Below are 18,044 nucleotides of genomic sequence, written 5' to 3'. Positions count from 1 at the left end.
CCTAACTGAGTTATTAAATGAGATCAACTTGCTGAGTAGCATGTTACTGATTATATTTATTCCCTGTTTTTCACTCGAATTTCAAGTGCAGAATTAACCCACCACAATTTCAGGAGCCTGAGGAATATATGATTTTAACCATTCTTTCTTCAGGTTTTATAGACAGATGTAGCATGAGGAAGCCAGTGATTATATTTTGGAAGTGATAAATATATCCCTAGATAAGGTTCTGAGAGAAACATTTTTCTTTCTTTCTTTTCTCATTTAAAAGTATTGTCTGCTGGGAGGCACAACACAGTCAGCCTGACTTTGAAACCTGCTAAACCGTTCCTCAACCATGAACTTGAGACAGTGGTTAGAGTAAATTATTGGAATCTCTATAATGTATTATCAGTAAGAACTGTACCTTTGAAAAAGTTTAAAAGTTAAGTATATTTAATGATGCCTAACATATTTTATTGGCTGTGTTTAACAAAAGGCACTATGCCGCAGTTGTTTTTGACAAGCATGAAAACATCACAGCATGAGACTGCAAAAGGAATTATGGAGAGAAATTACAAGTGATCCATCTCTCAATGAATTATCCACCTCAATAGCCCGCAGAACTCAGCTACCAATTAACACCTACTTTATTACATGTTGGGATGTACTTAATAACTTTCATGTGTTTATGCACTATTACCTTGACTGATGCCTCTTGTACAATTAGGCATAATTGGCATATCAATATGCAAAAGTTAAAAGGATTAACCCTCTTAAAACTAATGAGCATTTCTGTATCCAGCTGCTAAATGAGACAAAATTAGCATTTTTCACTTTTGGGCAGGATTTTATCATGCAGTTTCTCATTGTTGATATTACCTTGTTACATAACTTTAGTTTGGGGGGTTGTATGCTGGACTGCTGGAGAATCAGAGTTTTCCAAAGTTAAATTAGCTATAATTATCCCAGCTTTTGTTTCCGCATTCTTAGCCTCGGCAATATGTATTCCTCGATAAGGAACAAAAATAAAAGTTACTTTTGGTTATGTGTGCTCAGTGCATAATTATATAAAAGGGGTATTTTAGTGAGGATATGTCATTTCACCAAGAAAACTTGGCTCAGAGATACTGTATTGAAAGCTTGCCATGGCACTAATTTTCTTTCTGTCTCAGTTCTTTTCATCTCTTTTTTCCATGCACAATTTTCTGACTAGATACTGACAGAATGTAAAGTATTTTGGCATATTTATTCAAACAAGCCTGTTAAAGATATCTGCTCAAGCTAAACTAAGAACTTGATTTTTCAGAAGTTGGAAGTTGGGGTAAGGTCAAGGGGGAGATTTTGAACTTAGGAAAAGTGGGCGAAGATACACACTAAAATGTGTGTGGAAGTTCACATGTAGAATGATTTTTGTAACAGACACAAATATAGTTAATCTGTACAGAAAAAATTTGAGTATTTAGAAACTATATGTGTATGATGTATCTTATTTAATATATTTGGCATATATATACTGTTTGTTACTGGTATGCCTATTATGCAAATTAACAAGGACTTAGAGTATATAATAACACAGTCTGATATTACATTACTATGATTTCACCTATAATAAAAAATGATAGTAATACTAGGGTCAGATCTATTATGTAATTTTGTCATTAATTTATAAAGTCCTTTTTTTAAAATTTGATTAATTAAAATGTGTGTAGTAAGACTCTTATATAAAACTCTCATATATATGTCATAGGAGCCTATGTCCTTGATGTATTAAATCGAGGAGTATTTGAAATGCCAATATAAGCATTTATGTGACCCTAAACTCTACAAACACAGGTGAATTTACTTGTTGAATTAAAAGTTTTTATTGCTTAAGTGCTGTAGGGAAGCATTCCAGTAAAACAGGTATCAATAGTCCATTAGTATTTTATCGGTGGCATGCATCATTTTCTTTAAACACCAAAAAATCATTTTTATGTGGCTCATAAGATTGACGCCTTTTCAAAATTCAAAGAGGCCACTTTGCTTTCTAAGAAATGTTGGAAAGATGGGAAGTTTGGACATGGAATGACATGGTTAGTAAGAAAATTGCATATCTGTGAGAATGATCTGGAGGTTTGGTGGGGAGGGAATGCTCTTTGGTCTCAGTGATTTGTTATCTCCCTGCCCCCTGCCCCAAGCACCAGAGACCCCTTAAAAGTGGACTGATGGTTTACCCGAACATGCTAAATACAGAAGCAGAAGGCTGAGTGAGCATAAACAGGGGCAAGTAAAGTGTGGAGCGAAAAAGGCTAATGTGCAATCCAGAGAACAGCTAATACAAAAGGTTTAATGTGACTTTGATGTTATTTGTAAGAGGGATGCCCAGCCTACTAGACAGCTTGAAAATAGATATTAATGAAGAGTTTAAATAGCCCAAGTCAGGAAACCGCAGACATAGAATTTGCAGGCAGGAGCAGTTCTGGCATTTAATACCGGTGTCTTAAGCAGCATCATGTATGAATATTCACCATTTCCAGCTTGTAAACCCCACAGAGTGCATCACTCCATTCATAGCCATCATAGACAGGAAAATGTTTTATTTTTATTGGTGTTCAGATAAAGACTTAGTTCAAGCCATTTCTAAACATTAACATACAAGACTCCTTGTGCTTCTGTTAACAGACAGTGTTCCTTCATTTTTCTTTTCAATATATTATAAGAGAAAAAAAGGAAACAATTTTCCTTTGTTTCTTACTTCTGTGATTATAGGATACTTGCCAAAGTTGTGGCTAGCTAAAAAGGCAGACATAAAAATTGCTACTAAAAATATAAGCCTTCTGTTTAGCAGAGATTTTGAGAAATATTATGAGGCTGTAGGACTTATCCCTGTTTACTTCAAATCAAGCTTATAGTTAGGTTTGAGGCTTTGTTTGTATAAATTGTCCTGAAGTGGATCCTGATATTCAATTAAAATGACACTAAATCACATTGAATTGATAAGACTTGGCATCTCAAACAAAGGTAATTGCCCGTATTGGTTTTATACAAAAATAGCACTGCTTGGAAAATGTGCAGCCAACACAGACTGTCAACTCCATTTATAGATCAATATGTGAAAACCATTGATCAGGCAGGCATGTATAACAGTAACACTTTGCATTTATTTGTTGTTTTTATACCACATTAAGGCTTACAGGATTATAGGCTTCCTAAATATTTTGACTTCCTCATAAATATATGATCTGTTGCATGTTAATTAAATGAGAGTCTGCAGCCATTTCTAAAATTGTTTTTAGTTTGATGATTTCCTTTTATTGCTGTGGATCGTATGATCTGAAAATGGATTAGTTTCCTTTTGCATAAAGATTATTAAAGCTTATTTTTAATGTGTCCTATTTAGTATAATATGTGGCTGCCTTTTTGCTTTGAAAAGTATAGATACAGAAAATTATTTTCTCTTAGCTAGTGGCTGATCTTTTTTTATTAACTGGGCATTCTCAGAGCTCAGGGTAGAATTATTTCCTGACATATTTTGCACATGTTGTAGATAACGGGTCTTCCTGATTTTTCCTGATAGAATGAATTTGTTTTCTTTCTTTTCTTTTTGTCTAGCTCTGTAGTACAGGCATCTAATCAAACATTGTGTGGAAAACAAACTGATCATCTCAATTAAATTCTAGACACACACAAATATAATTTGAATTCTATTTTCCTGATTGGAGAACAAGCCTTACAAACTGTTCCTATACACTGCATTCTGCAGTTAAATCTTTCTTATCTCATCAATGTAAGGACAGTGTTTTGTTCCTAATCTTTATCGAACTATTGTGGATGACATTTGTAAGCCATTTTGGTTTATGAGGAAGAGCTGGAGGACAGTGGAGTGAGACTCTCCATAGATCCAAATCTCAGATATGACTATGAAATAATTTGTCTTCCACTGCAATTTTCTTTGCCACTGAGAGGTCAGTTTTGTTGAGAAATCTTTTTATATCCTCTGTATACGTTAGGACTACTGCTTTCGCGACAACACTTGGTTTTATATACGATATTAAAACAATAATAGAGAAACAAGTTTTCAGAAATAGCCCCCCCAAAAAAATAAAGAAATCATGATATTCAAAGGTTACTTAAGGTAACCAGTCTGCTGTAAAGCAGAAGACAATATTTGTTAGCTAGATTTTTTACTTTTACATAAAATGCCCTGGGGTGGGAGGGAGGAAAGAAGAATCAAAACCACTAGAGATTTCTTTCCTGTCCTTGCCATCTTATGTCATCTCATGCTGTGAAAATCTTTAACTCTGTTTACCAAGCACAAATTGGACATGCCAAAGGTTCGGGAAGTTTTCATTGACAGTGTAGAGTCTGTACTTCAAAGAATGAGCTGGGGCTCTTGAGTTCATGTTCGAGCTTGCGTGGTTTCCATTTTAACTTGAGCATAGCTAAATTTATTTGTAATCTCCTACTGATTGAACATGGCGCTGAATGTACATGAGATACATTTTTTTTTAAGTTAGTCCTCTGATTACTAATTTGAATCCAAAACTCTAACCTTGTTAGCATCTGGACTTATTTCCATAATAACAACCCCTTCAGAACCTACAAAGTAATGAATAATTGACAACAAATGAAATGTTTTGATAGTTGTCGGCACAAAGCATGTTTAATGTTTTGTGTTGCTTCCTAGCTAATTATGTAGATGACACATTTGTCAGACCTTGACTGCCATTAGAAACGTGTTTCCAGAGGGGAGAAAAACAGGCTATTCATAGAGTAATTAACTAGAATGCTCAATGACCTGTGAGAGATTCAAATCGCTGCCAGTTCAGACATTGTTTTGTTACAGAAGCAGAGGGGTAATTAAAATTCCAAATTACAGTCCTATGATGGAGCATTTGTTTGTTGACAGTATACTCTTACTCTAGTTTGTTAATTCTTTTTAAAATTGCTTCTAATCCATTTTATAGCTTTAGGAGTTCCATCTTTGAATTTACTGACAACTAATATTATGGTAAATTGTACTTCAGTGGGGTACTGCCCGCCTCACAGTTTCAAGGGAGCACAAGGTGGGTGGGATAAAAATAGCTCCTTCCCTAAACTGATATATCAGGTGCTGTCAGTGGGAATGCCACTAAACTGGAACATCTTGTTAAATACAGCATTTCCCATTCTGTATTAAGGGGAAATGTCCTGGCAGAAAATAGAGATATAAAAAGGAAAGCAATGATGAACATCTAAAAAGGAGGAAAAAATACTCTCCCAACAAGAAATGATTGATTAAGGTGTTTTATTAGACAAGGAGGAAGAGAGAGGAGATAGGGCTGAGGATGATGGGGAAGGTATTGAGATCAGTGCAGAAGATGTCTGTATGAGAGCTTTCTTGGATCACTCAAAAAACGGGTGTTTATACAGCAGTAAACTCCATCTCAGGTCAATAATAAACTGTAGGACAGGGGTATCATGCATTAATTTTTTTCACAGCGTTATTGGCATAGTTTACAAATCTGGGAGGCTAACATAGTCTAAAAATATCAGCTCAAGAGAAATATTTATTTAGGTTGCTGAAAGTGAGAATATAGTTTTATTAAAAAGATCTGACAGAAGTCACACGGTGTTTGATGCAGGCGAGCTGACAGAGGCATCCAGTGAGCGTTGATTATCCCGAAGTCACTGTCAGCTAGGATTGATTTTCACTTTCTCCGTTTATGTAACGGTTCCTGTAATACAGCTGACCCCGAATCACGTTACCTTGTCATTTCTCTGCATGGATCAAGAAGAGATGAGCTGAAAATAGCTAGACACTGACCTTGAACTTGCCAGAAAAGTGAGAAGTGACAGTGGGGTTTTTCTGTAGTGCATGTACAAAGATGAAGGCAAACTGTGCCTTCTGTTGAGTTCACTGCAGCAGCACAAGGGGGCAGAGCAGTACTAGAGATTACAGGTAAAATTGCTTCTGCACCAGCATGTAAAGGCTCTGAAATACCAAGTTGAGTCAGAGGTCTCATTTTTACATCTTAGTGTAGACATAAAGGAGAATTACTGATGAATCAAAATCTCAGGTCCCCTGATGTTCATAATCAGTAATCTTAAAGTGTACATTCTAATTAAAAAAAAAAAAGGGTTACCTAGTACTCTGTGTGGCAGCAACTATGCTTTTCCACCAAATTATTTGCAGCATCTCTTATTTAATTCATATAATACTCGTCACCCTTAAAATAATTTTGGAACCACAGTCACTATTATTAAGGGGAAAAGTGAAAGTGAAGTCACTCAGTTGTGTCCAACTCTTTGCGACCCTGTGGACTGCAGCCTACAAGGCTCCTCCGTCCATGGGATTCTCCAGGCAAGAGTACTGGAGTAGGGTGTCATTTCCTTCTCCAGGGGATCTTCCCAACCCAGGGATCGAACCCCAGTCTCCTGCACTGGAAACAGAGGCTTTAACCTCTGAGCCACCAGGGAAGCCTTATTTAAGGGGGTGTTTATGGCAAATTCCTAAGATGATATGAGTCATTTCAGGTACAGTTTTATCAGAAGCTGGGAACAGTCTTTAAACTTGGTTGTCGTGGGTTAGTTGCTAAGTTGTGTCCGACTCTTGTGACCCCATAGACTGTAGCTCACCAATCTCCTTTGTCCGTGGGATTTCCCAGGCAAGAACACTGGAATAGGTTGCCATTTCCTTCTACAGGGTATCTTCCCTACCCAGGGATCAAACCTGCATCTCCTGTATTGCAGACGGTCTCCTGAATTGCAGGCAGATCCTTACCACTGAGCCACCAGGGTTTTTTACACTATTAAGTATCAAAACCCCAAGTTAAAATTGGACAGTGTTTTATGATGATTATAGGCACAAAGAGGTAAAATGCAAGCCGCTAAATAATGTTTGCCACTTGATTTATGTTTTGATGTGCCTTGTATATTTTCCCATTTTAATACATGCCTCACTTTTCAAAAATTTTCTTTTCTTAGATCATCATTATAACTTTTATTAATCTAAAGCACAGTATGTTCAGAATATTGTCCTTTGATTGTTAGCACTTAGTCGAGTTAAATCATTGTTGTACTGATGCGGAATGTCTCTTATAAATGACACTCAACTTGCCAGGTGAAGCAGAGGACTGAAGCAGATTGAGAAACAGAAGAACAAACACTGACTTTATCCCCTAGGTTGTAAGTGCCTTATGTAATGGCAAAATGATATCTTTGTGTGCATGGTTGCACAATAACATTGCAAACCTCTACAGTAATAAGATCCTTTCTTGCCTATAGTGGATTCTTTCTTTGTGTTATACATATATAGTAAATATACATACATACATACATCTCTCACTTCAGAGTGAGAGGGACATGTATATGAAATTTATATATTTGAGCTTATTTTTATATTCTAGGAAAAAGAGCTACATACATATATCTACAGGCTGAAATATCCAGATTACTATAGTACTCTTCTTGCAATAGATTCAACTCAGGACAAACAGACAATGTTAAGATCTGAGAAATAAGTAGAATTCCAACAAATTTCAAGAATGAAATAAACAGATCACTTGGTTGCCAGAAATGAGGTTGAAAATATTCAGAACAACTGTGCCATCAGAGATCTCTAGTACCTTGTTTTTGTCCTCACATAGAAGATGATAGCTTATGTTGTTGGAGCATAAGTCCTCCAAAGTAGGTCTCGGGGTGTGTGTGTGTATGTGTGTGTGTGTGTGGTGTGTAGAAGGGGTGGGGATAAGGCAGATTTACAGTTACAAAGTTGATGTGTCTAAAATTGATGTCTTGAAGGCAATCCTGAGGAAGAGTCACTTTCCTTTAGAGTCGCACAATCTACATTGCATTTCTGTTCCTCAGAGTGTGCAGGGACCTCGTGTGTGCCCTCTCCCAGGTGGCAGGAAGCCCATCTCTAAAGAGTTGATTAGCTTCTGCTTTTGAGACCAAGGCATCTGTAAAGGTGTTGGCTGCTAAAACCCTTCCCCAGAGTTGTCATTCCACCACCCTTCAGTGTGTAAGGCTTTTAATAAGGGACTCTAGTCCCTCATGGGTTTAGATCCAGTTTATTGTTACCATCTGTTTAATTACACTCTCAGGTTTGTGTTGGGAAGCATGAAAGTATGTTATCCAGCCTTTGAATCCCTGTGTTCCTAAAGAGATGTGGCTAAAGTGCATGTCAGTTTTCAAAGAGCATATTAAAAACTGATAAGCAGAACCATCTGTAAACAACACTATGTAAAACAAAACATTATTTTTTATATTAATGTATGTTGCATATAATTAGCAGACGTACCCTGATGTGGCACTTTCTCCCAGAAATGATGCCATCTTCTTTATGCGCAAACTCATACGCTTCTTCTTTGTGATGATGGATTTTGATTCCCACTCACTTCCAATGCACTGGCAATAAGTTTATTGGGGAAGAGATATGGAATTGGAGTTGTAATGGGATGTAGAGCTGTCATATGCCAAGCAAGTTTAAGGATAAGCTAAAATGGGAGATAAATAATATACTCCAAAAATGAGACGAGACTCTTTGGGGAAGGTGAAAAGCCCTAGAGGAAGTTGCTTTGTTCTTTCGCTTCCTCCCCCTCATTATTATTATTGCATTCTTTTTTTTTTTTTTTTTTTTTGTAGAAACACCAGAATTTTTTTTTTTATGATAGCTCCTGTAGTCACCATGATATGGTACATTTTTCCACATGTAAATACCTTTGATAAAATTACACTGACTGACTCAGACCTCTCACTCATCTATGTGCAAATTATTTTATTCACCAGCTTTTGGGTGAAATAAAACTTAAAATGAAACAAAGCCAAATTCTGGTCTTTAAGTATCAAAATGTTGTAGAGGTCTGGCTCTGAAAACCAGAAGGAAATAAATTAAGTGTTTATACTTTCTGAATAAAACAAACAAACAAACAAAAAGACAATGGCTGCTAGTGTTTTATTTCTTTTGTCCCTGAGATGATTTCAATAAGCTAGTTTCCCTGAGATTCGAAGATATTTGAGTAATAATGTGTTTGAAAATGTCCAGAAGTAGTACTCTTATTTTTATTGTGAGTGCCTTCCACAGTACCATAAACACAAACAACCATGGTACTGTTGTGTGTTTTTTTTTTTAATTCCTTCATGAGGAAACCAGTGCTCTTCTTGTCTCATAATCTCGTTTCTATGGAAGAGGAGGAGGAATAGTGATGACACTAACTCTCCTCCACTCCTTTTGGACACCTGACCTGCTTTCTTTCCCACAGGGCAAAAGGAAACTGCAGACTTCACATTTCCAATGAGAAGAGACATGTGTCTCCTTGCATCGAATTGTCTTAGATCATATCATGTAGCACAAAGTGACCCAATAAAGGAAGACAGGAAAGCAAAGTGACAGTTTTGTTTGCTCAAATGTAAACACCAACATCGAAACATGGGGGCAAATCCTAGAGGTCCAACCGCCAGATCACAAGAATAGCAAGAAGTACTGATAAGTAGTGGTGTTCTGTGCTTAAATAAAATGTGTTCAAGGTGTAGTCAATGAAAATCATCAGGGAAAAGATAATGAATGAATAAGCTTAGTTCAGGTTAGACAAACTGATCCATGAGAAGTGAATCTAGCTTTGACAATACATCACCCACTGTGGTCTTACCTATCAATCATAGCCTGACAGTGGGTAACCTTACATGACGATTTGCTCTGTCACCATGTATTATTGACAGTGTCAATGGCAGTAACACGTGATCAAATAGAAAGGAAGGAACTTGACATTCCTGGATATGCTGTCTTTAACCTCCATACTTTTAATATTATCCTTTAAAAAAAGGAAAAGAAATTTCCTTTCTTGTCTTTAAAGTACTAATGAATAAGGTTTTACTGTCACACAGATTATTAATTTGGCATCTTTTTGGTTCTCATCTATAACACATTTTAGATAATAAAACCCTGAATATAAGGGACCATTATAATTGATAATGTTACCCAGGAGTCCTCCATCTTACATAACAAAAATCCGAGAAAATGTCATCCAGTAGTATGTTCTAAGATCCCTTCATTAGTAATTTCCTGCTCACAAAGTTATGATCATCCCAATGCAGCCTCTGTTTATGTCCCTTTAAGAGACCCCAGAGTGGAAAATGGGTGAGCAGGTCAACTACTTTCATCCGCTCATTCATTAGTCCATTCTTTTTCATTTGGCAGATATTTATTGGCAGCTATCAAAGACTGCTTTGAAAACTGGGGACACAGAGCATAAAGGTTCTCTGTTCTCATAGAGTTTACATTCAAGTGAGGTAGAATCTGGGTATAATACCCCAGACTCATCCTGTTTGCTTCCTAGATGTCATCATTGTCACCACCTGCTCTTCCTCATTCTCCATACTGATACTAGCATTGCTTACCTTTCACCTTGCCACAGATATTGTATATATACGGTGTTTAAAAGATACTTTTGAAATAGCAGAACTTCACTGTCTCTTCCTATAGATGCATTTCTGTGGATTGTAAGTCTCAAATAAGAGTTTCTTTGCTTTTTTTTTTTTAATGTGAAATTGTGGAACTCCAACATGATTTTAGCCTGTTAATACTTTAAACTCTCTTTTGAACACTTTTGTCTATTTCCCATGTAAATACAATATTTTCTTTAGCAAATCCAAGTTATTAAAGTTCTTTCTTTGGTAACAAGTAATAGTACAAGTGTTCCCAACTGGTTCAATTTATAATGCCTTTTTATCCATCACCCATTCTTAATCCCTCTTCCGTAGTTTTCGTGAACTTATTATGAATGTTTAACTGGAGTAGTTGAAATAATAATTTTATGACTACAAATTAAAGTGTTAGAATGTATACTTGACATCTAGGACTGTTTATACTTTCAATATGAAGACTGAACACAGAACTAATTTAGAAGTTTACAGAGCACTCAAAATTTTCTCCAAGTTCTTGACTCTTCAGTAATTTTTAATGTGATCTTTGCTGTTGAGATCTGACTGAATATTGTCCTCCAAGTACCCATGCTTTGTTGAATTTTGTGGGGTTAATCATGGAAGGAATGATTTAATTTACAAACCTACCTAAATGGTCCCTATCATTAGTGTTATCCTCATCTATTTAAGAGGAGCATGCCATCATAGTCTTTAAAACACATTGCTGGCTATGCCACTAATGTGCTCCTACACTGAAGCAAAGGGGATAACACTAGCCACAAAGCCAAGATCAGAGAGCATAGGCTCAGTTGGCAGTATGAGCTATTTTAAGGCTTACTCTATTCAGGAGAAAAAAAAGAAAGAAAGGAAAATGTTTTGAAGAATAATTTCTTCAAATTGCATAGACAAACTAGGGCCAAAATACAGCAATATCCAGGTTTTGTAATAAACCAGTCAGTTGACTAGTTTAAGGATTTAGCTCCATGTAGAGCAAAGTGACTCCTAGATATTGATGAATAAAGGCATATTTCCCTTACTGTGCTTCACTTTATGTCACATCATAGACTGCCTTTTTTTGTTTTTGTTTTTTACAAACTGAAAGTTTGTGGCAACCCTGAGTCCAGCCCTGAATCGGCGAGATTTTTTCCAACAGCATTTGCCTATTTCATGTCTCTGTGTCACCTTTTGGTAATTCTTGGGATATTTCAAAATTTTTCACTATTATTATATTGGTTATAGAGATCTGTCTGCGATCAGTGATCTTTGATGCTACTTTTATAATTACTTTGGGACTTTTTAGAAATATTTTTTATTTAAGCCATATACATTGTTTAGGCATAATATTATGGACACAATAAAGTATAGTGTCAACATAATTTTTATATTTACTGAGAAATCAAAAACGTTTGTGTGACTAGCTTCATTGTGATATTAGTGTTTTGCAGCGATCTGGAATGGTATCTGCAGTGTCTCTAAGGTATGCCTGCACTTGGTCATGCACAAAATAGGTTATATTGAGACTGCATAGTTTCTTAATTCTCTCATGTGTGCGTAATTGGGCAGAAGTCTTCCATGAGTATGGACGAGGAAATCCAAACTAGATACTGGATGCATTAAAGAGATCTGTTTGCACCCTTGACTGTCAATCTGAGCTTTTCTCTACTCATGTTGACCTTTACAGTTCTGAGCTCCCCACTTTCTGCCTGAGTGCTTGCTGAAGCCAGTCTTGGGAGGTCTTTGCTTTCCAAGATCACTAATGTATACTTGAAACTCCAATGGTTTCCTTTTACTTATGCTTCAAGGATTTATTTAAAGACAGTATCAATTTCATATATACTTGTGACAGGAGGCTAATGGTCTAAAGTAGGGTTTGCAAACAAGTGAATGATCCAGTTTTGCCCATAGGTATTTTTCGCTTGGTGTTTTGTTTTTAAAATTTTGAATTTGTTTCTGGCTTACTTCACTCTGTGTAATAGGCTCCAGTTTCATCCACCTCATTAGAACTGATTCAAATGTATTCTTTTTAGTGGCTGAGTAATACTCCATTGTGTATGTGTACCACAGCTTTCTTCTCCGTTCATCTGCTGATGGACATCTAGGTTGCCAGGTTCGATGCATGATACAGGATGCTTGGGGCTGGTGCACTGGGATGACCCAGAGGGATGGTATGGGGAGGGAGGTGGGAGGGGGGTTCAGGATGGGGAACACATGTACACCCGTGGCAGATCCATGTCAATGTATAGCAAAACCAATACAATATTGTAAAGTAATTAGCCTACAATTAAATAAATTTATATTAAAAAATTTGAATTTGAAAGCCCTTGGTTGGAGTAGCAGTGTCTCTCATCAATTTATGCTATCTGCTTGGCCCTGAACAGATTTCAGTTTATAATCTTAGAGCCTTTTCAGTGACTCACTATTTAGAATTGAGAACATAATGTGGCAAGTCAGAAGATGACAATTGTTAGTTATCAATTTGAAAATTTAGAAGATGACAATTGTTAGTCATACATTTGGAAATGTAGTCTCTACCACATTTCACTGAGAGTGTGAAAACATTCTGTTATATAGCTAAATATGAATTTTCTTATTCAGATTTTTTTCATGTGGGATTAATTTCAATTTTAGACTCGTACATTATTATAAATTAACAAACAACTTGCTGCCTTTTAGAAAACACTAAATTATCTCTGGAAATAGTGTTCTTGTTACCAAGTTATAAATATTCTGTTTATTCTGGTTTATCTGTAATTTAACTTCTGTGAAGTTCGTTAAATATTTCTTAAAACTTGATGATAAGCTGCTTTATATTTAAGTGAAGCAGTACACTTCTAAATATTATAAAAAAGAATCATACCAGATCCTTAGAAATGAGAAATGATGCTATTTGACAGTTTATAATATTATACAAAATTTAAATCAACTTATATTTGACTAATCATCTTATTACTTATCATTTACTTTACATTTTTACTAATTAAACTTAATTTGAAGGCTATTAAACTTTGTTAGAATTTTTATTTCTTTTTCAGTTGACATGTAATATCACATAAAAAATGAAACACAGAAAAAATGAACCTTACAAATAGTCTCAACGCAGCTCCTTATAGCCATTTTTTTTTTTTTTTTTTTTTTTGAGCATGGGCTTTACCAGGTCAGAAGCTATGTGCCTTTATGGAGAGAAGATAGGTTCACATAAGGAAGAGAAAAAGTCCTTTGAAATGAAGATCAAAGGGCTCTCAGAGATCTTTAACTTGCATCTTGCATGCTGAAACCAACCCAAAAATGTGTTTTGCCTGTCCCAGTTTCCTTTAATTGAACTGGCATTTTAACATTGTGAACTTTCACAAAAATTTGTATATGTGACGCATCTCAACATATCAGCCATTCTGGCATCACAGGGCTGGCTCCCCAAAGAGCAGGCAGTAACCAGCTAAAGGTAAATAGACGTTGCCCTATCTAGATGCATTAAGTAGCCCCTAGTTCACCACATTTAAATCCAGGATCCCTTCACTGGATCCTGTTACCTACCTGACATCTGAGTTGGCAATGTCAGCTTTAGAGCTTCCATTCCAACCTTTTTAAAATGCCCACTAAGGGCAAAGAGAAGCTGTGTTATCATTCAGGTAACCGCAAAACTAATGTTTCCATTGAACATAACTTTTCTAAGTTGCCTCTTCCAGATGAGAATAAGGTTTGGAAATAGGAAGACCTGGTTCATTTATGTACTGAAGTGGTTATTTACATAAATGAGACTTTGGAAAACATGATCCTCTGCTGATTCCCAGAGACACTAATTAATGCCCCTGTGGCACACAAATCTCCAGTGACAAATCAGAGATGCAGTCGCGGGGAGATGTGGCAAGTCTCTGTCCCTGAAGTGCCCCCTCCAGGTTCAATCAGAACCGTCAGGGCAAGTGTCGCACAGAGGTTGTGATGCTCTTGTTAGTTATGAGTTGGGTACATGTTCAGTATTTTAACCAGTAACATTTGACTCTAGCCAGGATTAGAATTATTTTTAGGCAGTGTAACCCAGGCATAAATCATCCTCTCAAGCACTTCTACATGATGGGTTACCTTCAAAGTGTCTCGCCACTTCATGGAAGCAAATTGGAGTCTGGTGATTATAAACACGGGTTAGTGCTGCGCAGACATGGGAAAAAAATCCAGGCACTGCGGCTTACTTACTATGTTACTTTGGGCAAATTTCTTGATGGTTTGGGGTCTTCCTAGCTACATTTTTATTTCATTAAAAAAATTTTTAATTGAAGGATAATTGTTTTACAATAGTATGTTAGTTCCTGCCATATATCAATATGAATCAGCCACAGATATGCATATGTTCCCTCCCGCTTGAATCACTCCCTCAGCTCCCACCCCATTCCACCCCTCTAGGCTGTCACAGGGGTGAGCTCCAACTGTGAGCTCCCTGTATCATACAGCAAATTCTAACTGGCTATCAGTTTTACAAATGGTAATGCATATTTTTTCAGTGTTACTCTTTCAATTTTTCCATCTCTTTCCTTCTCCTACTGTGTCACAAGTTTGTTCTCTATGTCTGCGTCTCCATTGCTGCCCTGCAAATAGGTTCATCAGTACCATCTTTCTAGATTCTTTTATGCCAATTAAAATTTTATTCAACTTTAAAGAGTGAATTAAAACTCAGTCTCTTACCCAAGGGTTTCTCAACTGGCTTTTCCCTCATCTGAACTCCTACAGCAATTATTCATTTGATTAATTATATAACTTTTCATTATGCACAGCTTTAATGTATTTCTTTATGCTTTATTTTGAAAATGTATCACTCTTTATTATAATTTAACTTTTTATATCTTCATATTATATAACCCCTACTAATCTGAAAGTTCCTAGAAGTCGGACATTATACCTAACCTCAACTGAACCTGACTAAAAATGAGCATTTCACATGTTTTTTAAAAAATTTAAAGTGCTTTTAAAAAGTGTAAAATATTATGCGGCTAGTAACACCTAGTGATATCTCTTTTAATTTCTGAAGAAATCATCTCTGTAACAAAAACATATAATTTTATCTGTATGACAAGAATGAGGAAAAAAATATATAACCTAAGGATATCTTATAACTGTAAAACTAAAGAAGGTAAATTGAGAGCAGGAAAACCCCAGTAGCCTATCTGTGCTTCTAATCCTGAACAGTGAAGTCATTATTGCATCCATTGAGGCCGAAGTAGGTAGCTCATCTCTTTGACGCCTTCCTTGTGATTCAGAAATAATGGTTTGTTTGCTGGCCAAACACTAGGAAAGAATCTCTGTACCATGCAGGTGTTGTTTTATGAAACAACCAGAATTCTGTTCTTTATCCTTTCCCCGCCTTATTATATCCACCCAGAGACTGAAACTCCCAGGAAACAATATTGTAGAGATAGTAGAAGACTGGCAGTAGATTAAGGCAGTTAGTTCAGTTCAGTCGCTCAGTCGTGTCTCTTTGCGACCCCATGAATCACCACACACCAGGCCTCCCTGTCCATCACCAACTCTTGGAGTTCACTCAAACTCATGTCCATCGAGTCAGTGATGCCATCAAAGCAAAGAAATAGAGGAAAAGAACAGAATAGGAAAGACTAGACATCTCTTCAAGAAAATTAGAGATACCAAGGGAACATTTCATGCAAAGACGGGCTCGATAAAGGACAGAAGTGGTATGGACCTAACAGAAGCAGAAGATATTAAGAAGAGATGGCAAGAATACACAGAAGAACTGTACAAAAAAGATCCTCATGACCCGGATAAACACAATGCTGTGATCACTCACCTAGAGCCAGACATTCTGGAATGTGAAGTCAAGTGAGCCTTAGAAAGCATCACTACAAACAAAGCTAGTGGAGGTGATGGAATTCCAGTAGAGCTATTTCAAATCCTGAAAGATGATGCTGTGAAAGTGCTGCACTCAATATGCCAGCAAATTTGGAAAACTCAGCAATGGCCACAGAACTGGAAAAGGTCAGTTTTCATTCAAATCCCGAAGAAAGGCAATGCCAAAGAATGCTCAAACTACCGCACAATTGCACTCGTCTCACATGCTAGTAAAGTAATGCTCAAAATTCTCCAAGCCAGGCTTCAGCAATACGTGAACTGTGAACTTCCTGATGTTCAAGCTGGTTTTAGAAAAGGCAGAGGAACCAGAGATCAAATTGCCAACATCTGCTGGATCATTGAAAAAGCAAGAGAGTTCCAGAAAAACATCTATTTCTGCTTTATTGACTGCACCAAAGCCTTTGACTGTGTGGATCACAATAAACTGCAAAATTCTGAGAGAGACAGGAATACCAGACCACCTGACCTGCCTCTTGAGAAATCTGTATGCAGGTCAGGAAGCAACAGTTAGAACTGGACATGGAACAACAGACTGGTGCCAAATAGGAAAAGGAGTCCATCAAGGCTGTATATTGTCACCCTGCTTATTTAACCTATAAGCAGAGTATATCATGAGAAACACTGGACTGGAAGAAACACAGGCTGGAATCAAGATTGCCAGGAGAAATATCAATAACCTCAGATATGCAGATGACACCACCCTTATGGCAGAAAGTGAAGAGGAACTAAAGAGCCTCTTGATGAAAGTGAAAGAGAGAGTGAAAAAGTTGGCTTAAAGCTCAACCTTCAGGAAACGAAGATCATGGCATCTGGTCCCATCACTTCATGGGAAATAGATGGGGAAACAGTGAAATCAGTGTCAGACTTTATTTTAGGGGACTCCAAGATCACTGCAGATGGTGATTGCAGCCATGAAATTAAAAGACGCTTCCTCCTTGGAAGAAAAGTTATGACCAACCTCGATAGCATATTCAAAAGCAGGGACATTACTTTGCCGACTAAGTTCCGTCTAACAAGGCTATGGTTTTTCCAGTAGTCATGTATGGATGTGAGAGTTGAACTGTGAAGAAGGCTGAGCACTGAAGAATTGACGCTTTTGAACTGTGGTGTTGGAGAAGACTCTTGAGAGTCCCTTGTACTGCAAGGAGATCCAACCAGTCCATTCTGAAGGAGATCAGCCCTGGGATTTCTTTGGAAAGAATACTGCTAAACCTGAAACTCCAGTACTTTGCCACCTCGTGTGAAGAGTTGACTCACTGGAAAAGACTCTGATGCTGGGAGGGATTGGGGGCAGGAGAACCACAAGCATATTTCCAAAGGTGGAGCTAGAATTACCATGAGCACTGATAGAATGGGGGGCTTGCATTTAATATAATTATACATAATTAGCATTTAATTATATATAAATATAATTACATTATATGTACAATTAGTCCATTATATTAGAGGAACAAGGCAGGGATAGCTGAGTATACTCCCACCTGTATATAGCAGCACTGTACTATCAGTCCTATTGACTAAACAGTTGATGGAGAATTTTGATTGCCAAACAGTTCTCAGGCTTATTCTAATTCCAAGATGGGAATTCCACTACCCATCTGGATAATGAATTCAGTCCAGAAATAGTCACATGATCTTTGTTACACTTAAAGATTGCATTTGGCCCCATGGAACAGAAAAGTGGACATATTCGCTTAAATAACTAATGGGCTTCTTTTTGTGTATAACAGCAATGCAGAGGTAGTGACCACCAGGCAGCTGTAGTGCTCGGCTAAACAAAACATCAGACACAGGCTTCTTTGGCTCACCCTCCTTAGAATGCAGTTTAT

General features: G+C 36.9%; 1 protein-coding gene across 4 annotated transcripts in view; it reads left to right on the top strand.

The window, feature by feature from the left end:
• Positions 1-18,044, top strand: part of ARHGAP15 (Rho GTPase activating protein 15) — a 700,830-nt gene that overhangs the window by 32,169 nt on the left and 650,617 nt on the right. The gene's annotated exons all lie outside the window — the stretch shown is intronic.

The sequence above is a fragment of the Ovis aries genome, chromosome 2 (assembly GCF_016772045.2).
Source record: "Ovis aries strain OAR_USU_Benz2616 breed Rambouillet chromosome 2, ARS-UI_Ramb_v3.0, whole genome shotgun sequence".
Classification (NCBI taxonomy): Eukaryota; Metazoa; Chordata; class Mammalia; order Artiodactyla; family Bovidae; genus Ovis; species Ovis aries.
Note: the sequence above shows the minus strand (reverse complement) of the source record. Positions and strands in the feature narration are given on the sequence as shown.